The following is an 18848-nucleotide window of genomic DNA, read 5'->3' as shown; positions in this document are numbered from 1 at the left end:
GTCTAATGAGGGAAGAGTAGAGAGAGATGATGACCTCTTTCTTCCTGGATGCAAACCCCTTGGTAATGAGATGTGCCACATAAAGGACTTTCTGACCACTGTGGCAATGTGGTAGTCAAAGGAGAGGTTGCTGTCAACCTGTATCCCCAGATCTCTTATAATGCCGTCAGTGTTCATTGGGCTCCCATCAATGTGGTAATTAGTTGGAAGTGAGTTTTAACAAAGGGGATGATGATGCATTTTTTTGGTGTTAAGCTTAAGGCCATGGTTTTGACACCAGTCATTGGTCTCAGTGCGGCCTTTCTGTAGGATGTCTGCATCAGCTGGGGAGTTAATAATGGCTCCCAGTTTGTAATCGTCTGCAAACCTGGACAACCAGAGTCCCTTTGTGTTGGCCTGGACGTCTGAGAAGTAGATGCCGAACAGGAGAGGACCCTGGACTGTGGGACTCCACTCGTGACTGGTCAGCAGTCTGACTTGGAGTCCGCTACTTTCACACTGTGTGTTCTATCTGTGAGCCAATTTTCAACCAACCTACTGATATACGGGTTGATGCCTAGTTTGGTGAGTGTATCAATAATTCCAGAGTGAGGAATGGTATCAAAGGTCTTGGCCAGATTGAGGTAAGCTGTATGCACTGCCTTACCGTCATCCACAGCCCTAGTGACTGACTCAAAGAAGTCAACCAGGTTGAGCAGACATGATCTCCCTTTCACAAAACCAAATTGCATGAGGTCTAGAGTTTGGAGATTTCCTATATCTTTGTTAATCAGGTCTGGGATGATGCGCTCCATAGCTTTACATATCAGACTCGTCAGGCTAATGGGGCAATAATTCCCAGCATTTGTAGTCGCTCCCCCTTTATGGTGAGGGATGACTGTAGCAGTGCACCATTCGGTAGAGACAAAGCCTGAGGTGAGGCTGTGACTGAACAGGGCACACAGATGTGGTGCCAGTTTGCTTTGTAGTTCATATAGAAAACAGCCAGGGATATTATCAGGTCCCATGGAAGCTGTATTCTTGGCCTTGGACAATCCAGCTTTAACCTGTGCTGCAGTAATGCTGGGTACCTGGCATTCTTCTGGTATTGTGATTGGTCCTTTAGGGGGTGAGAGAAGGATAAAGTTGGCACTGAATATGTCGGCAAGTATGTTGCTAATATCTAACACTAATACGAATAATAGATAAAGTGGAGTGGATTTTCTTCTGTCTACTGTTGCAGTTTTCTTGGATTGGTATGTTGGTAATATCTCTTGGTTCAGTATAGGAGGTACCATTGTGCAGTAACTCAGAACAAATCCGGGTATTGCCATGGAGGTACTTGATATAACTATAAAAAGCTTTGTGATTGTTTTTAGTGTCTGCCACACTTCTGCCTTGATAGCTGGCTTTGGAGGATTTGATGAGGGATCTCAACTTTTTGCTGAAGCTAATAAGGGAGTTTTTCCAGTTTTGGGATTTTACCTTTATCTGCAATAGTTTCTTCCTTCTGTTGTAGAGTTTATTAATGACAGGGGGCCACCAGATTGGCTTCCATTTTTGAAGGAGAGCGTTTTGGGTATGGCTAGTTCCATGCATTTATGTACATGTTCGTACAGTGCATTGATGTATGATTCAGCAGACATTCCGTTATTTTCCATTGGCATGGGTGCCGTAAAGTTAGCCACATCTGGCTTTATAAGCCCAAAGTCAGTTCTGGAGAATTTTTTCAAGGTGGTTACCTTTGGGGGGGGGGGTGGATTTCCATGGTGATTAGTTTATGGTCGGATCCGACCAGGGAGGGATTGTCTATTGGTGTAGAGCAACGGTCACCCATGTTAGTAATAACTGGGTCAAGGATGTTACTTCCTCTAGTGGGGGTCAGAATGAGCTGGTCCAGGGCATTGGAACTGGTAAATTCCAGGAAGCGTTGGGCCAGTGTATTGGTGCTTGAGTAGTTTTCCCAGTTGATGGAGGGGTAGTTGAAGTCTCCTAGTATGAGAGTGTTGGGTTGGACCTTGATGGATTTTGATAGATTCTAGTGTGCCTAGAAACATGGAGTGAGATTCTAGGGACATGGTTGGGAACCTTTATCAGGCTATGACCTGGATCACTGTCTTACCCAGTGTTAGTTGTACCTGAAGTATCTCAGATGCATTATGCTGGGCTACTAGTCTGGAGGTGTGCATATCCTTTATGAATATGGAGACACCACCACCTTTGAAGCTTCAGTCCATGTTTCGGGGCCGAAAGGTGTGGAATGAGTTATAGCCTGGTAGTGCAGGTGTGCTTTCTGTCACTTTAAACCATGTCACCATTACAGCACAAATGTCGATGTTCTCCATTTTGAGGAGTGCTTTGAGCAAGTGCATCTTGAGATTTAGACTTGTAGAATTGAGTAGCATGACCCTCAGATTGCATTTATTTATAGTTGTTATGGTGGTAATTTGGTCTTTGGAACACCACCTAAAAAGGCACTATAGGGGTGGCAAGAGCCTTGGGCATTACCTGGAAACCCAGGGGTGACAGATACAGGCCATCTCTGGCAAATCATTGAGGTCTGTCAGTCATGTCATCCCAAGCAGACAGCCTTTATTGGTGTATGGTCTGAAATGGTTAGTGGATGTGTTATAAAATTATCAAAAGTACAGCTGTGTAAGTAAACATATAACAGTAGCTATTTGAATGATCACCACTGCAGTACCCTTAGATATATGAAGTTATATCCTGCCAAGGAAATAACCACTGGCTAGTTTTTAAAGCTTCAGAGTACCTTCCATAAACTGATGAGCAGCTTGAGTTGAGCTAAGCTAGATAAAACGCAGAGTCTGGGTGCAAAGGCCTTCAGAGATTTCCTGCAAACAAAGAGGCTGAGCCCTGAAAGGACAGTGCTAGGAAGAACAAAAAATAACCACACCATGGCATAAACAACACAACAAAAAAATAAGGGAAATGGAGGGAGGGAGTGGCTACTGCAGCACCGATCATTCAAACATTTACTGTTATGGTAAGTTTACTTACATAACCTTACTATGGTCATCAATTTGATCACTGCTGCAGTAGCCTTAGAATTAGCTGTATGAGTAGATTACCCTATCTTACTACATTTGGAAAGTGGAAGGAGAAGAGTCCAGGAGTCCCTGGAGAATGGCGCTTATAATGTTTTGTAAAAGTATTTACAGCAGACCAAGCTGCAGCTCCTAGAATACTTCTAAAATCCAACCCTTTACAAAAAGCCATAGATGAAGCCAAGGCTCTGGTGGAATGGGCTTTGACCCTGCTTGAATAAAAATTCTTCTGTTGAGTATAACAAAAGGTAGTAGCCTTAGACAAACATTTGGAAATGGCCTGTTTTTTGACACAGGTTTTCCCTTCTTCTTACCTTCACAAGAAAACAACAACAGATCCAAAGATCTGAAAGATTTAGTTCTTTCAAGATAGTTGTCAGTGGACATTCAAGGTATGGAGTGTCCTTTATCCCTCATTTTTAAGATCTGTAAAGGAAATGGGGGAATGGATAGTTTGGCCTAAGCTAAACTCTGATACCACTTTAGGCATAAAAGACAGACTAGATGTAAAAGAAACCGTGTCTCTGTGAAAAATGATAGGGTTGACACACCATAAGAGCTTGCAATGCAGATACTGTTCTTGCAGAGGTCAGAGCACTCAGTAATACTGTTTTCCATTATAAGAACTTCAAGTTCAAAAGGAAAATGTGTTAGCTTCTCTAGCACAAAATTAAGATCCCAGGAAGGGGTCACTGGTTTTCTTGGAGGCTTCTTAAGTAAACGCCCTTTCAAAAATGTTTTGACATGAAAAAGCCTTGAAAGAGAGGCTCCATGGGCAGACATGCTGAAATGGCCAACAAATTAACCTTGATAGAGGAGTAAGAAAGGCCATTGGAAATTAACTCACGCAAATATTGTAAAACCAGAGAACAACTATCACTGGTTGTGTTCTCGTCAGCAACAAGGAAACCTTTTCCATCTGCTAATACAGGAATTTCTAGTAGCAGGCTTTTTATCTCCATTACAACTGCTGCATGTCCTCATTAAACAGGTGCCTAAATAAAATTTAAGACTCTGTAATCCAGATAGTCAGTTGAAGTTGACATCCCTGATCTTGTGTGAATATATTCATTCTGTTAGGAAGCTTGTGATAATTTCCCCTGACTATTTCCCCCCCAAAAAGGGAGAACTGTTGTTGCCTGCCAGAAAGGGAGTCATCACAATGATCTTTTGAATTTTAATCTGGATCTTCATATGTACCCTGATATCAGTGAAAAAGGTAGAAAAAACATACATGGACATCCCTATCAAAGGAAAAGAAAAGGAATCTATTTTTTCAGGCCTTCTTTTATGGAGTCCTGGAGCAGAATTTTGCCTGCTGATTATTTAGAAAGGAGGCAAATGGATCTGTGAGAGGAACTTTTCACAATGGATCAAATCTTGGAAGACCCCCCCCCCCTTATCTAGTTTGCACATGCGAGGATCTGCCTTGTCCTACTCAGCTTGTCTGCCACACAGTTTTTCTCAGATGGAATGAAGGATATTTGTGGAGTGAGATTGTGCTGTGAAGCTATGCCCCAAGCTAACACAGCTCTTCTGCGAAGTGGGTATGATCTGGTTCTCTTCTGCGTGTAGATGTACTACACAACTTTGGTATTGTCTGAAACAACTTGAAGAGGTCCTGGGGACCAAAGATGACTCAAGAATTGAGTGCCTTGATCTGGGGAATCATCTCTTTTCTATTTATGTACTTGCATCTGTCCTACTTGTCCCATACACCTTGCACTATTATCCCTTCTGAAACTGCCCCCAAGCAAATTCTGAGGTGTCTGAGATGACTGCTTTGGAACAGAGAAGAATAAGGGGAGACCCAAATTAAGGGATATTTGCTGTCTCCACCAAGTAATTTTTCTATTGACAAACCCCAGCACTGGGATTTGAAAAGATAAGGATGGTGATGCTGGGACCAAAGAGACTTCAAATACCATTGTATCTTTCTCATGTATAGTCTTGCCAGGGTTATCATGAGAAAGAAAGATGCATCAAGACCCAAAATCCTGAAGCTTTCCTCCACAGTGACCAAAGTCTGAGCGGAAAACCCTGGAAATAGATCTAGATATAGATCTGTTTTTTTTTTCAATTGGAAGAAAAGCTATTGGAACTGAAGTGTCTACCTGATACTCAAAGAATACAACCCTGTGTGAAGGAGTCAGAAAAGACTTTTGAATGTTCTGTTGGAATCCAAGCTTGTGAAAGATCTCTCACCAAAGTGAGAGATCCCTGACACTTTGAAAAAGACTCTGCAAAGATAAGCAAGTCATCTAAATATGGAAAAAAGAAAATGAACACCCGTTAGCCTGCAACAAGCTATAAGTGGAGCGAAACACTTTCTGAACCTTCGGGTACAGTGAGTAGTCCAAAGGGTAAAGCAGAGACCTAATAAAGTGATTTCAGATAGATAAATCTTAAGAAACACCTGTAGTCTGGATAAAAAGGAATCCAATGATAAACATCTTTTATATGTAGTGTTACCAGGAAACTTGAATGAGCAAGAAGAGGTAACAGATTGTGAAGTGACACCATTTGGAAGTTAGGCACTATCACACTCAGGTTTAAGAAGAAAATCCAGAACTGGTCTCTAGACATCTTCCTTCTTTTGCACAATAAACATCCTTGAACAAAAACTCTTCCCAATTAGAGAAGGAAGAATTGGTTCCATCACTCCCTGGAACAACATGTAACGAAGGACAGCTGGAAATAAAATATTTCAGTTTTTATCACATGTCTAATTCTACAGAGTTTTTGAGGGTTACACATAAACATATAACTAAATCTACACATTTTTAGATGCAAGTTTACACATGGAAGAGACAATTTTGTTTGTAGGATCTAAAGAAAACCTACTTATTCCAGTTGTTATTTGCATTACAAGATTAATCACCCCTGGTATGTTAAAAAGAATTTAGTAAAAGGACAATTCACAACCCAGCCACCAGGGGATGCACAAGCCAATGTATTTATTCGTGCTGGTCTCATACCTGGATAAATGGGGAGAGTTACTTCAGAAAGAGCATCCGATGTAACATTTTTGCCAGATCAAATATGCAGACAACAATACAGATTTCCATACGGCATCAGTTCAAGCCTGGGTTAACTACAACTGCCTCCAGTACTGTTAGCCAACAGGGTGCTGGTGGAAATTGGGCTACTGTTGGCCAAAAAAGAAGAAGAGCAGGTAGGCATGCCCAGAGGTAGGAGGAGAGGAGGAACATTAGGAGTGTGGAAGTGAGGGTAGGAATTTTGAATGTTGGCAGTATGACTGGTAAAGAGAAAGAGCTAACTAATATGATGGAGAGAAGGAAGGATGACATATTGTGTGTGCAAGAGACCAGATGGAAGGGGAGTAAGGACAGGTATATCTGAGGTGGGTTCAAATTATTCTACCATGGTGTTGCTGGAAGGAGAAATGGGGTAGGGGTTATCCTGAAGGACCAGTATGTCAAGAGTGTTTTGGAGGTGAAAAGAGTGTCAGACAGGGTGATGTTTATGAAACTGGAAATTCATGATGTGATGATGAATGTTGTTAGTGCATATGCTCCATAAGTTTGGTGTGCGATTGATGAGGAAGTCTAAAAGACTGGAGCAGATTTCAATGGGCATGTTGGTGAAGGGAACAGAGGGGATGAGGAGGTGATGGGTAGGTATGGTGATAAGGAGAGGAAGGAGGAAGGTCAGATGATAGTGGATTTTTGTGAAAAGGATGGACATGTCTATGGTGAATACGTATTTTAAGAAGAGGGAAGAGCATAGAGTGATGTACAAGATTGAAGGAAGATGCACAGGTGTATTATATCCTATGCAGGAGGGCCAGTCTGAAGGAGACTGGAAACTACAAAGTAGTGACAAGGCAAAGTGTAGTTAGGCAGCATAGGATGGTGGTCTCTAATGTTGGCAATCAAGAAGAGGAGGAAGAGAGCGAGGGCATTGCCAAGGATCAAATGGTGGAAGTTGAAAAAGGATAACTATAAGGTGGAGTTCTGGGAAGAGTTTGACAGGCACTGGGTGGCAGTGAAGAGTTACCAGATAGCTGGGCAGCCACAGCACAGGTGGTAAGGGAGATAGCTAGAAAGGTGCTTGGTGTGACATCTGGACAGGGGAAGGAGGACAAGGAGACCTGGTAGTGGAATGAGGAAGTACAGGATAGTATACAGAGGAAGAGGTTGCCGAAGAAGAAGTGGGATTGTCAGAGAGATGAAGAAAGTAGACAAGAGTACAAGGAGATGAGGCCTATTGTGAAGAGAGAGGGGCGAAGGATAAGGTGTATGATGAGTTGTATGAAAGGTTGGACAGTAAGGAAAGAGAAAATGACCTGCACTGATTGGCCAGACAGAGGGACTGAGCTGGGAAAGATGTGCAGTGGGTTAGGGTGAAAAAGGATAACATGGGAAACATATTCACAAGTAAGGCGAGTGTGTTGATCAGATGGAAAGAGTACTTTGAGGGGCTGATGAATGAAGAAAATGAGAGACAGGGAAGGTTGAATGATTTGGGGTGATGAATCAAGAAGTGCAACAGATTAACAAGGAGGAAGTAAGGACAGCTGGAAAGAGGATGAAGAATGGAAAGGTTGTTGGTCCAGATGATGTACCTTTTGGAAGCATGGAGATGTTTAGGAGAGTTGGCAGTGGGGTTTTTAACCAGATTATTTAATGAAATCTTAAAGTAAGAGGATGTCTGAGGAGTGGAGAAGAAGTGTATTGATACCGATTTTTAAGAATAAGGGTGATGTGCAGAGCTGCAGTAACCACAGAGGGATCAAATTGATCGCCACAGCATGAAGTTATGGAAAAGAGTAGTGGAAGCTAAGGTAAGAAGGGAGGTGATGATTAGTGAGCAGCAGTATGGTTTCATACCAGGAAAGAGCAGTACAGATGCAATGTTTGTCTAAGGGTGTTGATGGAGAAGTATAGAGAAGGTCAGAAGGAGTTGCATTGTGTCTTTGTGGACTTAGAGAAAGCATATGACAGAGCGCCTAGAGAGGAGTTGTGGCATTGTATGAGGAAGTTGGGAGTGTCAAAGATGTATATAATAATTGTACAGGATATGTACAAGTGCAGTGTGACAGTGGTGAGGTCTGCAGTAGGATTGATGGATGCATTCAAGGTGAAGGTGGGATTACATCAAGGATTAGCTCTGAGCCCTTTCTTATTTGCAATGGTGATTGACAGGTTGACAGACGAGCTCAGACAGGATTGCCCATGGACTATGTTTGTGGATGACATTGTGATGTGTAGTGAGAGTAGGGAACAGGTTGAGGAGACCCTGAAGTGGTGGAGATAAGCTCTAGAAAGGAGAGGAATGAAGGTCAGTAAGACTAAGACAGAATATATGTGTGTGAATGAGGGGGAAGACAGAGGAATGGTGAAGATGCAGGGAGTAGAGTTGGCGAAGGTGGATGAGTTTAAATACTTGGGATCAGCAGTTCAGAGTAATGGTGAGTATGGAAGAGAGGTGAAAAAGAGAGTGCAGGTAGGGTGGAGTGAGTGAATAAGAGTGTCAGGAGTGACTTGTGACAGACGAGTACCAGGAAGAGTGAAAGAGGAGATATGTAAGATGGTAGTGAGACCAGCTATGTTTTATGGGTTGGAGACGGTGGCACTGACAAAAGGACAGGAGTCAGAGCTGGAGGTGGCAGAGTTAAAGATGTTAAGATTTGCATTAGGTGTGATGAGGATAGGCAGGATTAGAAATGAGCATATTAGAGGGTCAGCTCAGGTTGGACCATTTGGAGACAAAGCCAGAGAGGTGAGATTGTGTTGGTTTGGACATGTGCTGAGGAGGAATGCCGGGTATATTGGGAGAAGGATGCTAAGGGTGGATCTGCCAGGTAAGAGGAAAAGAGGAAGGCTTAAGATAATGTTTATGGATGTTGTGGGAGAGGGCATGCAGGTGGTTGCTGTGACAGAGCGATATGCAGAGGACAGGAAGAAATGGAAACAGATGATCTGCTGTGGCAAGCCCTAACAGGACCAGCTGAAAGAAAAAGATGAAGTAGTAAAAGGACAATTCATAGGATAATTCATAAAAACAGCACATATGGTCTCTGATCAAGAAGATTTCATAGCTGAAATAAATGAGAGATTCTACTAGGTTATTAAGGACAGAGGAGAAAAATATTTTTCTATTCTAGGCAAACCTAATGAATAGCAATCAGATGTTTCAAACACATTGCATTTTGCAAATACAATGAATGTTAAATTTAATGAAGGAGGTACACAAAAAAAATTATAAAGAACAACTGGTCTGTTTTAAAGACAGATGCTGAAATGTTGAAAGTTGTGGGTACAATTGATTTTACACATAGTATAGATAAAAATATCAAGAGAATTTTGGAAAATCATAATATGACTTCTAGGGGTATACCAAGGGCAACCCACGTAAAGGGACAACATGTGGGAGATGTCACCCTATTTTGGAACATGGCACTATCACTTTGACAAATTCTTACATTTCTAGAATATTTCCCATTATGGGAAATTGTGAATCTGAGGGAATTATGTATTTGGCAGTCTGCGATACATGCCAGTCTTTTTATGTGGGTGAAAGGGAACGAAAATTTAACAAAATAATTCATGAACATGTGTACGACATCATATCTTATATAAACATTCCCAAACATGCTCTACTTTCAACCAATTTATGTTGGTTTACATGATGAAAATATTTCAATTTACCTGTTGCTTAAAATGAGGGTAGCAAAGCTATGACTAGTAGTCCATGTCTTTTTTTATATTTTTTATTTAGATTTGTGTACTACTATCAACCGTTTGTATTACATGGATCAACTTTATACACCTCTATAATATATATATTGTTATTACAACGCACTATTTGGTTAGAATTTCTCATTAAATAGAACCATTATTCTTTAATTGTTTTTTATTGTTTTATTGAAAGTGTTTTAAATATGAAGGTTGGTTAACTTACTTTTATATTCTGATGAAGTCCTATGGTGTTGGACGAAAGCGTTTAATGTTGTATGCATTTGAAATTCTATTCACTTTATTAAATTTTGGAAAGTTTAGATCCATCTCTGTGTTTTTGGGGTTTGAGAACTGAGACTATGTGAACCCACTTCTCTGTTTTGGGCTATTAATACCTCTTAAGGTCTTTTCATTGTCTGATTTGGTTCAAGATGTGCTATCCTTTTCTTTAGCTACGTAGGCTTACACTCTAATATCTTTGGATTTGTATGTTTACATTCCTCCCTTCTCCCTTTTGATGAACTCTTTTAAGAGTAAAAGGTATTGCAAATTACAATTTAAATTGATAGTTCATGAATTATGTGTTTTATCTTATGACAGGGCCTGTGCCGCTGTAAGAATCAGCACAGACACAAATGAAACTGTGGTGATCATAGACATGTCACTCCCACCTTATCTCTTACAGTAAAGAATACTTTGATCACAGAAGGCATTAGTCCCATTTCCTTGCCAGCTGTAAATTTAAACATTTATTTTACATCTTGCAAAATATATTCCTCTACTAGCTATATAGGTTTTTACTTTCTCATTTTATGGGATATACAGTCTCTACATTTTCAGAATATATGCACAATATCAATTTTTTATGACCTGTTTTGGAGATCAGCTACAATTTAAATGTTATCCTGGGATGCATACTGTATTTATACAGAAGACATTCCACAGAGCAAAATATACCTCTTCATTCCCATCTGTCTAATGTATGATGTGCCCTTTCTCCTTTCCCCTTGTAGTTTGTGCCTACCAAGTTGGATCACTTTTTGCTTTTTCTGTTTTCTTTTTATGCTCTTGTACCCTAGAACTGTCAGTATGTGTTGCCTTTGTGGTAAGGCTGCACAGCATGGAACAGGGGCAGTGCTCTTTAACTCATTCCCTCCAGCAGAGCTCTTTTGAGTGTATACCTTTAACTCCCAGTGGGTGTGGCTTCAGCCTTTAAAAAATGAATTTATCACATTACAGTTATAACAAATACTTATTAACAGAGGTCATATATCAATACAATTGTGTTTGCCATCATATGTGCTTCAAGATAAAATATTCTGATACCTTGTGTGTAGCATGGTTTTGGATTTATTAATACAAATATGAACAGGCAATATTTGACGCCTAGAGGAGCAGTAGGAGGTAACTGCAGAAATGCCTGTAGACGTCACTCGTCTGTAATTGATTTCCTAGTATAATTAGTTGTGCATCTAGAAGTTTCTCTTTGTTGCTCCCTTCTGCATACCAAAACCTAGATCCCCCTTTCCATATGAGGAGATGGCACGTTCAGCTGTGCACATGATGAGCTAGTTCCTAGGAATTGTTGGTCTGCAAGAAAGGCCGCTATCAGGTTCTTTTGATGGTTAGCTTATTGCCAAGAGGGAGGCCAAGCCAATAAAGAATGTGTTTCTGAAGCAGGCTAATGAGTAGTAGGCATGCTGCCTCAAATGGGAGACATTTAAATTGTTGGAGAAGGAAAAAATGGTGGTCTTATTTTGTTGAGAATAGAATAAATTAGCATATTTTGTTAGTGTGTATCAAGATCTGTGAGGATTTTTACTGCAAGCAAAGGTGAGGAGAGATGGGGCATAATCTATTTGGGAATGAAAGACATTTTCACCTATTGTGATTCTGTCTTATGGCATGATTAATTGTGTGATAATGATGGCATCCAAGAAATATGGAGTTAACTTTTGCATTGATGTGCACTGATGTGTTTAGACAAGGGTATGGAGTAATGCCTAAGAACTTCAATGATATGATCCCTTCAATAGGCTGTGCATCATAAGGTAGGAAATCGTGGTGTGGTCCTAATTTGCTCAGTTTTCAAGGGGGAAGCAAAGAAATTAGTATGCCTTTTGGGTTCTGTACTTAGATGTATACTTCTTAACCAGAATATTAGGTTATGAAGGATATTTTGAAGATACTGCAGAATTGTACTGTGAGAGGCAGAAGACTCCCCTCATACAGGATAATGATAGCTGTACTGTCATGCCCTCGTATAGGATAAATATAGCTGTGTCCTCATACAGGGTAATGGTAGCTGTGCCTCATACAGCATAATGACATCTGTGCCCTCATCGTACCTCTCAAACTCTTAGAGCAAGAAATCTGGACAAAGCCATAAATAATGGGGGGTGGGGCAAAGCCCCAAAAATAGGGACAGTTTTTAAATATTGCTCTTACAAACGTAGAAATTTGATAGAATAACAGGTTTTGTGTTAGCATGAATTTCTGAAGGGTATGAAGTCTGAAACTCAAATGTCTGCCACTATTTTCTGACTTCAGTCTTTAATAACTTGCCAATGATTTGCCAGAAAACCATAATTTTATAAAATATGAGGCAAAAATCTGGACATTCTGTGAAAATCTGTACAGTTAGGAGGTATGGCCCTTATACAGGGTAATGATAGATGTGCTTTATACAGGATAATGATAGCTGTATCCTCATATGAGGTAATGATAGCTGTCCCCTCATACAGTGTAATGATAGCTGTCCCCTCATACAATGTAATGATAGCTGTCCCCTCATACAGGGTAATGATTGCTGTCCCCTCATACAGGGTAATGATAGCTGTGCCCTGATACAGGATAATGCCAGCTGTGTTTAAATCATCTGGGAGGGTATCAAAGATGCTAGTAAGCATGGATCCTTGAGGAATCCTTTTGTGAATAGTGTGGCACTGATAGACAGCCACTCTATTTAACAGAGATTGTACTGTTGCTCAGGTAGCTGCTGAACCAGTCTAGTGTTGGGGACCCAAAATTAGAGATTATGTGAGAGTTGAAGAGTACTGATTAATCAGGTCAAAGGCTTTGCTGAGTTCCGTGAATAGGGCTTCTTTAAGGGGCCCTGTATTCATATTAATGAATAGTAAGCCTTATAATATGTGTATGGCAGTTTGATGTTCCTGTGATTATTAAAGCTATGTTGTTGAGAGGAGAGGACGCTGTATTGGTCCCCGAGGGAGCAAGAGCTTAGTTGAGTATAAATTGCTCTTTCCAATAGTTTGCCAAGCAGAAATGTGGGTCTGAAGTCAGAGTTGTTGAAAGGGTTTGTAATTTTTAGGATTGGAGTGATGTTGTCAGTGCTAGAGATTAAATTTGTCGTGGGTGTGTAGGGATATGAATTCTCTATATTTCTGAGGAACCATTGGAAGAAGCCATCAGAGCTGGGTAGGCAGCTGAGTAAGGATTGTAGTAAGGTTACAGTGTCTTTTTTTGTAAATTTTCTTGTGGTAGAGCAGTTGTTAATGTGGTTTTAGTAGTGATAACATGAGGGTATTCAGTGGAGGGTTAGTGATGTGGATGTTATAGAATTCGGTTACAAAGTTTGATTCAGTTATGCTGGATGTGTTTCTTATTAAGACAAAAGCAGTTAGTTTTGAACAAAATGCTCATTTGCACTGGATATGTATTAGACGTTTTTCATGATAGCTCATTTATTTATTGTCGGTACAGTTGGTTACTCTATTATTAGTATGCCCGTGGTGTCTGGACAAGTTCGGCAGTATTTTGTTTTTCGTGTGGCTGGTTAACTGATTTATTTCCAGGAGAGTAGGGCTGAATGAGATGTTGGTTTACCTGTTGTAAAGGCAAGCTGAGTTCCTAATTCCTTTTTTTTTTTTTTTTTGATCTGGTCACATAGGATAGTATAGTTGTCATGGCACTGGACACAGTGAGACTATTTCCAGGCTTTCCAAACATTATCTCACTGCTAGACAAGCTCTCTGAGTTCTGGAGTTAGCCATGGTAGGTGTGTTTCTGTAAACTAAATTTCTGTGAAAAGAACTGATCTTGTATACTGTGTAACAATTCGGTAAGGAAGGTGGCAGCTTCATTAACATTAGTGAATGAGCAAACGATTGTTCAGTTTGTTAATAACAAGCTCAGTGTGTTCTGTTGTTGCCGTGATATTGTCTTAGAAAGGAAGCTGAACTGATGGGAGATAGGAGGGCCGTAGAGAACCCAGTCAAGATTGCTGCCTAAAATCAAAGGTTTGGACTGGGTCTGCAGAATTTTGGTTAAAACAGTGTTGCCAGGGAGAAAAAAAAAACAGAAGGCAAGATGAGTGAGCAGGAACAAAAGAAGGAAGAAATGGCTGTTTTTAATGGTCCACCTAAGAAGGAGCAAATATGCATTTTGTTTGAAAAGGTAATCACACCAGGCCAGGATGTGAGCTTATTGAAAAAACAAAAGATGAGAACAGGCAGAAGTGGGAGGGCTACAAGGAAAGATGCAAGATCTGGAGGAAGATAAAGAAGTGATTAAAGCTGAGCTGCATGAGCAGATTTACAGAATATAGGAATTAAAGGATGTGATAAGACAGGGATAAAAGATGGATGATTCTTGAAAATTGCACATAGAGTAACATCGGGATAATTGGAATACGAGAGAGAGAGAGCAAAAGTGAACAGCAGCAATTTTCTAGTGCAGATAATACATGAAACATTTGTCATACCAGGAAAAAACACTAATAGGAAGGGTGCACTGAGTAGGACAGGGGCAAAAAAGCAGCAGAGAGCAGACCCAAGTATGTTTTGATGTGCTTCAGTGTCTTTGCTGTAAAAAATGAGATTAAAGTTATCCCAGGTACAGAGATGTTCATAAAGCTGATCAAGGATTACTCAGACTACTCTGTAAGAAAAGGAAGGCTGTGCTAGAGGTGTTAAAGGAACAGCTGCATGCTGAAATACCATGAATTCGGTAAGTACAGCAGGAAGGAGAATGGGTTAGGCTACACACTATAATGGATTTTCAAAGGTTTAAACAAAGGTAGCACAGACAGTTAACCAACCCAGGCAATAAAGATCTGAACAGGCTGCAAGACATGAACTGGGAGGGCAATCTTAGACATAGGAGGGGTTATGCAGAGAGTTTGGAAGGACGTGCAGTGTCAGATGTTGTAACCCCAACAGGGAACTTGACAAAACCAGGAAGTATGGCAGGGCCACGTACCAGTAAAAGAGATGATCAAGAAATAAGAAAATCTTTAAGGCTGCCAGAAACAGATTTGAAAAGAGAAAAGATGGTGGATGTGAGACAACTGAAGGAGTTGTATCAAAGGGACAGAAGAATTAGAAAGTTCTCCTGAGGGAGATTGAGTCAAAAAATGGAGAAAGAGGCACAGACAAGGGAGAGCTCTAAAGATTTGGAAGCATGGTGTGTTGGACTATCCAGGTGACTCAGCAGTAAACTACTGGTCATACGAGGGGCTAAACAAGCTGGATAGAAGTATTTATGATAGATGTATGACAAAGTCAAAGAGGTGGAAGGTAGGACTACAGGAGTGAAAGAGGCCTCAGAGAGAGGCAACAAATAACTGGAAGGAATGAACATGGAAAGGCAGGTAACTGTAGCCATTGCAGAACGGCTGTATTAAATAAATGAATCCTTACCTTGTGAGATACACAGTAACAAAATTTTACAAACAATAGGATGAATTGAATCAATTCTTGGGTCAGTGATGGGTAATGTGGTCAAGGGAGGCATAAGTGCAAGCCTATAAATTAAGAGGAATACTTTTTATAACCACGTAGTGATGTACAGTAAACATGCATTTAATGTCTGAGTCCTAGAAAAAAAATGAATAACTGTTCATGTATGAACTGGTGGGCATGAAAAGTAATGTATGGGAGGACATTGTGAACGCAAAAGGTAAACAACAGCTCCGATCCAAATGGGAAATAAAGGAACAGTGCTGTTTAAGTAGCATAGCAAAGAACTGTAAAACAAGGCATACTCATGCACATGCAAGTGACCAAAGGCAGGTACCTAGCGGCTGGCAATAGGAGTGAGGGATCTGAGTATAGGCAGCTGCCAAAGAACAATATTCAGCTCAGAAGGTAGGCCAAGAGGAAGAGTTATGCTAGATAGCAGCAACTGGGAAAGCAGGGAGGTGTGCACAGAACAACTAGAAAATTATAGTTAATTATGTTGGAATACTATGGGTTCCTTAAAGTTTATTAGAAGAAGGATGTGATGTCCTCCCTAATAAGATTGGACCATAAATCAGTCTTGTTCAATGTAATTTTAAGACCAGATACACCATCAAGCACAAAAATGCTTAAGAATTTTTCAAAGACAAATTCCTTCATCCTAAGTGATGATATAAGAAGTTTCAAAGCTTCCTCAAATGCAGTTAACACAGACTCCTATGCAGAGATGTACACCAGTGCCCTGTATAACCACTTAAGCAGTTGTATAGAATCAGCTATACTTGACCGGATTAAAACCAGGTCTTCATGAAAAAAAAACAGCCACCCTAGTGGACCCCAAGTATAAACAGGCTATACAACAAAAGAAAGATGCTAATGTCCAAGAGCAAGAGGGAACTGACTCAGCAGAGGAAGAAATCCCTCTCTAGCGTAAACAAACACATTAGATATCTTGTCAAGTTCTCCAAAGCAAAAATAGCCTCCTTAGCTATGCATGATTACAAGGCATTCTTTAACTACATCCAAAATCTAAAAGGGAATAGCCAACTGTGCACTGAACTGGTTGTGGATGGCACCACTCATACTCAGCTGCAGGTAATGGCCAATCTGCTAGCTAACAGACTGGGAGCAAACTTCACCCCCCATAGACTCCAGTTATTCCTCAAAGTATACCTGTCACCATTCCTCAGCCTATTATCTCAAAAAAGCAGGTCATCTTGGTGCTTTCCAAGGCCAAAAACATGGTATCAATGGGAACAGACAACATCTCAGGTTGCCTTTTAAACAACTTAAAACATGACCTGGCAGATCCACTTGGATTCCTGTTTAACCACATCCTGTGAACTCTCTATGTTCTGGCAGAATGGATGATAGCAACAGTAATTCCTTTGCACAAAGGGGAACCATCAGTCAACCCTGGGAATTATAAGCCCATAAGCTCAACTAGCCTCATCTGCAAGGCCATGAAAAGACTCATTACGGACCTTATTAGCAAGAACATAGGTAGTCTCTAAACTCTGGACCCATCCCAGCTCAGATTTGTTAACGGTAGATCATGCCTGCTAAATATGGTTGACTTCTTCAAGAAAGTCACCAAAATCTTGGAAAAGGGAAAGACAATGCATACCACCTATCTTGACCTAGCCAAGGCATTTAACACAATCCCCAACTCAAGTATTAACCCGTACATTATCAGATGGGTAGCCAGCTGACTCACTGACAGAATACATACTGTCAAAATAGGTTACTTCACCTCTAGCGAAAGACCAGTCACCAGTGGCATAAATTAGGGTTCTGTGCTGGGCCCCTTACTGTTTGGAATTTATTTCTCAGCAGTAAAGGCAAACTTGGATGGCCTGTGGCTGACCAAGTTTGCTGACAATTGCAGATTGGGAGTGTGATGAAAGGAGATACTGTCAGCACAGCTAGCTGGAATTTTGTAAATAATTATATGTCATTGGTGAATATCAAAATGATTTATACCAGATGCTTGTGTTACAAATGTATTAGAACTGTATGTCGTGTATATCAAACTGCCTGTAAAGACATGTGTGTGGAAAAGATATTTGTAAAAGTGCTGTGTTTAAAATGTAACCACAGTGTGCCCTACTGGAAGAGGTCAGAAATGTACCTGTACTATTGTAACTGTTTAAATGTATATGCTTAACAGAGGAAACTGGAGGGTTAACCTCAGTCCGGCAAACTTTTGAAAAATATCTGAAATTAAATTACTTTATAGGCTACATAATAAAGAGGCTATCACTTGTTTTCAAATGCAGCTAGAGACACAAAATATATACTAAGAAGCTTTCTGTATTGTCCTTGGAGTGAACTAATTGCTACTTTTGAAGCATGAAAGGAATGCAGTTGTTTTATGACTTCCAGCATCTGCCAAAGATCTGACTAAAAGCCCTTGTCTGTCTATTTTTACAGGTAGATGCTAAATGCTTGCAACACAGGAACAGATAGACACACAGTTGCTTCACCACAAAACAAAAACCACAACAGCCACTGGAACAAGTTTATTTCTCTAGTGCCTCGGCCACAATCAGCCTTCAAGGAGTAACTTATCAAATTAAAAAAACAATATATATATCCCCAGCTCCAATTCAATTAACAGTTAAACAATTAAACAATTAAACAATCATAAAATTTATAAAAAAATGTTTAAAGTAACACACATCATTTCATATAATACTTTTCCAACAAGATTCTGTATTCAAACCCTTAGGCACTAATGTATCATATTTTAAAATAAAAACAGTTTCCTTCCTTAAAAGCATAAGCTTATATCTTTCTTTCTCATAATTTTCCGTTTTAATTTGTTCCAAAATAGTAGCTTTTAAACCCACAGAATTTCCACCATGACATTCATTAAAATGCTGAGCCAAAGGGCTCTCCATCTAATTTATCCTAATATCCCTCAGGTGTTCTAACAATCTTATTTTAAACATTTTTTTAGTTTGTCCGATGTAGAACATATTACGATGCTAAATGCTGCCATCTTCTAGAAATGGGGGCTTTGGCCTGGGAACTAGAAGTCAGATGACCAGAAATGATCGCATTCTGCAAGCTATCCCAGCAGTAATATTTTAGATATTAATTTGAGAAATCTCTTAGTGAAACAGAGCATTCTGCATTCTGTCTTGGACCTGACAACAACAACAAGAAAAAACATTCACCACATCTGCCTTCCTCTAATGAAGTAACTTTCTAGGGAATAGCATAATTCTCTTAGATAAAGTCAGGAATATAGTAAAGCTTAGTTTAGATGTTTTTCTTTATTTGTGTGAGCCTGTACTGCAATGTTTTAAATATTTCCTGTGCTTTATAACTCTGATGTCACTGTGAATATATTTTCAGTATTGTCTTGTTCTTTTATTATTTATTATTAAATA

This window comes from Protopterus annectens, chromosome 6.part0 (genome assembly GCF_019279795.1).
Source record: "Protopterus annectens isolate FY-2018-M chromosome 6.part0, PAN1.0, whole genome shotgun sequence".
NCBI classification, from domain to species: Eukaryota; Metazoa; Chordata; order Ceratodontiformes; family Protopteridae; genus Protopterus; species Protopterus annectens.
This window is presented reverse-complemented; position numbering follows the sequence as displayed.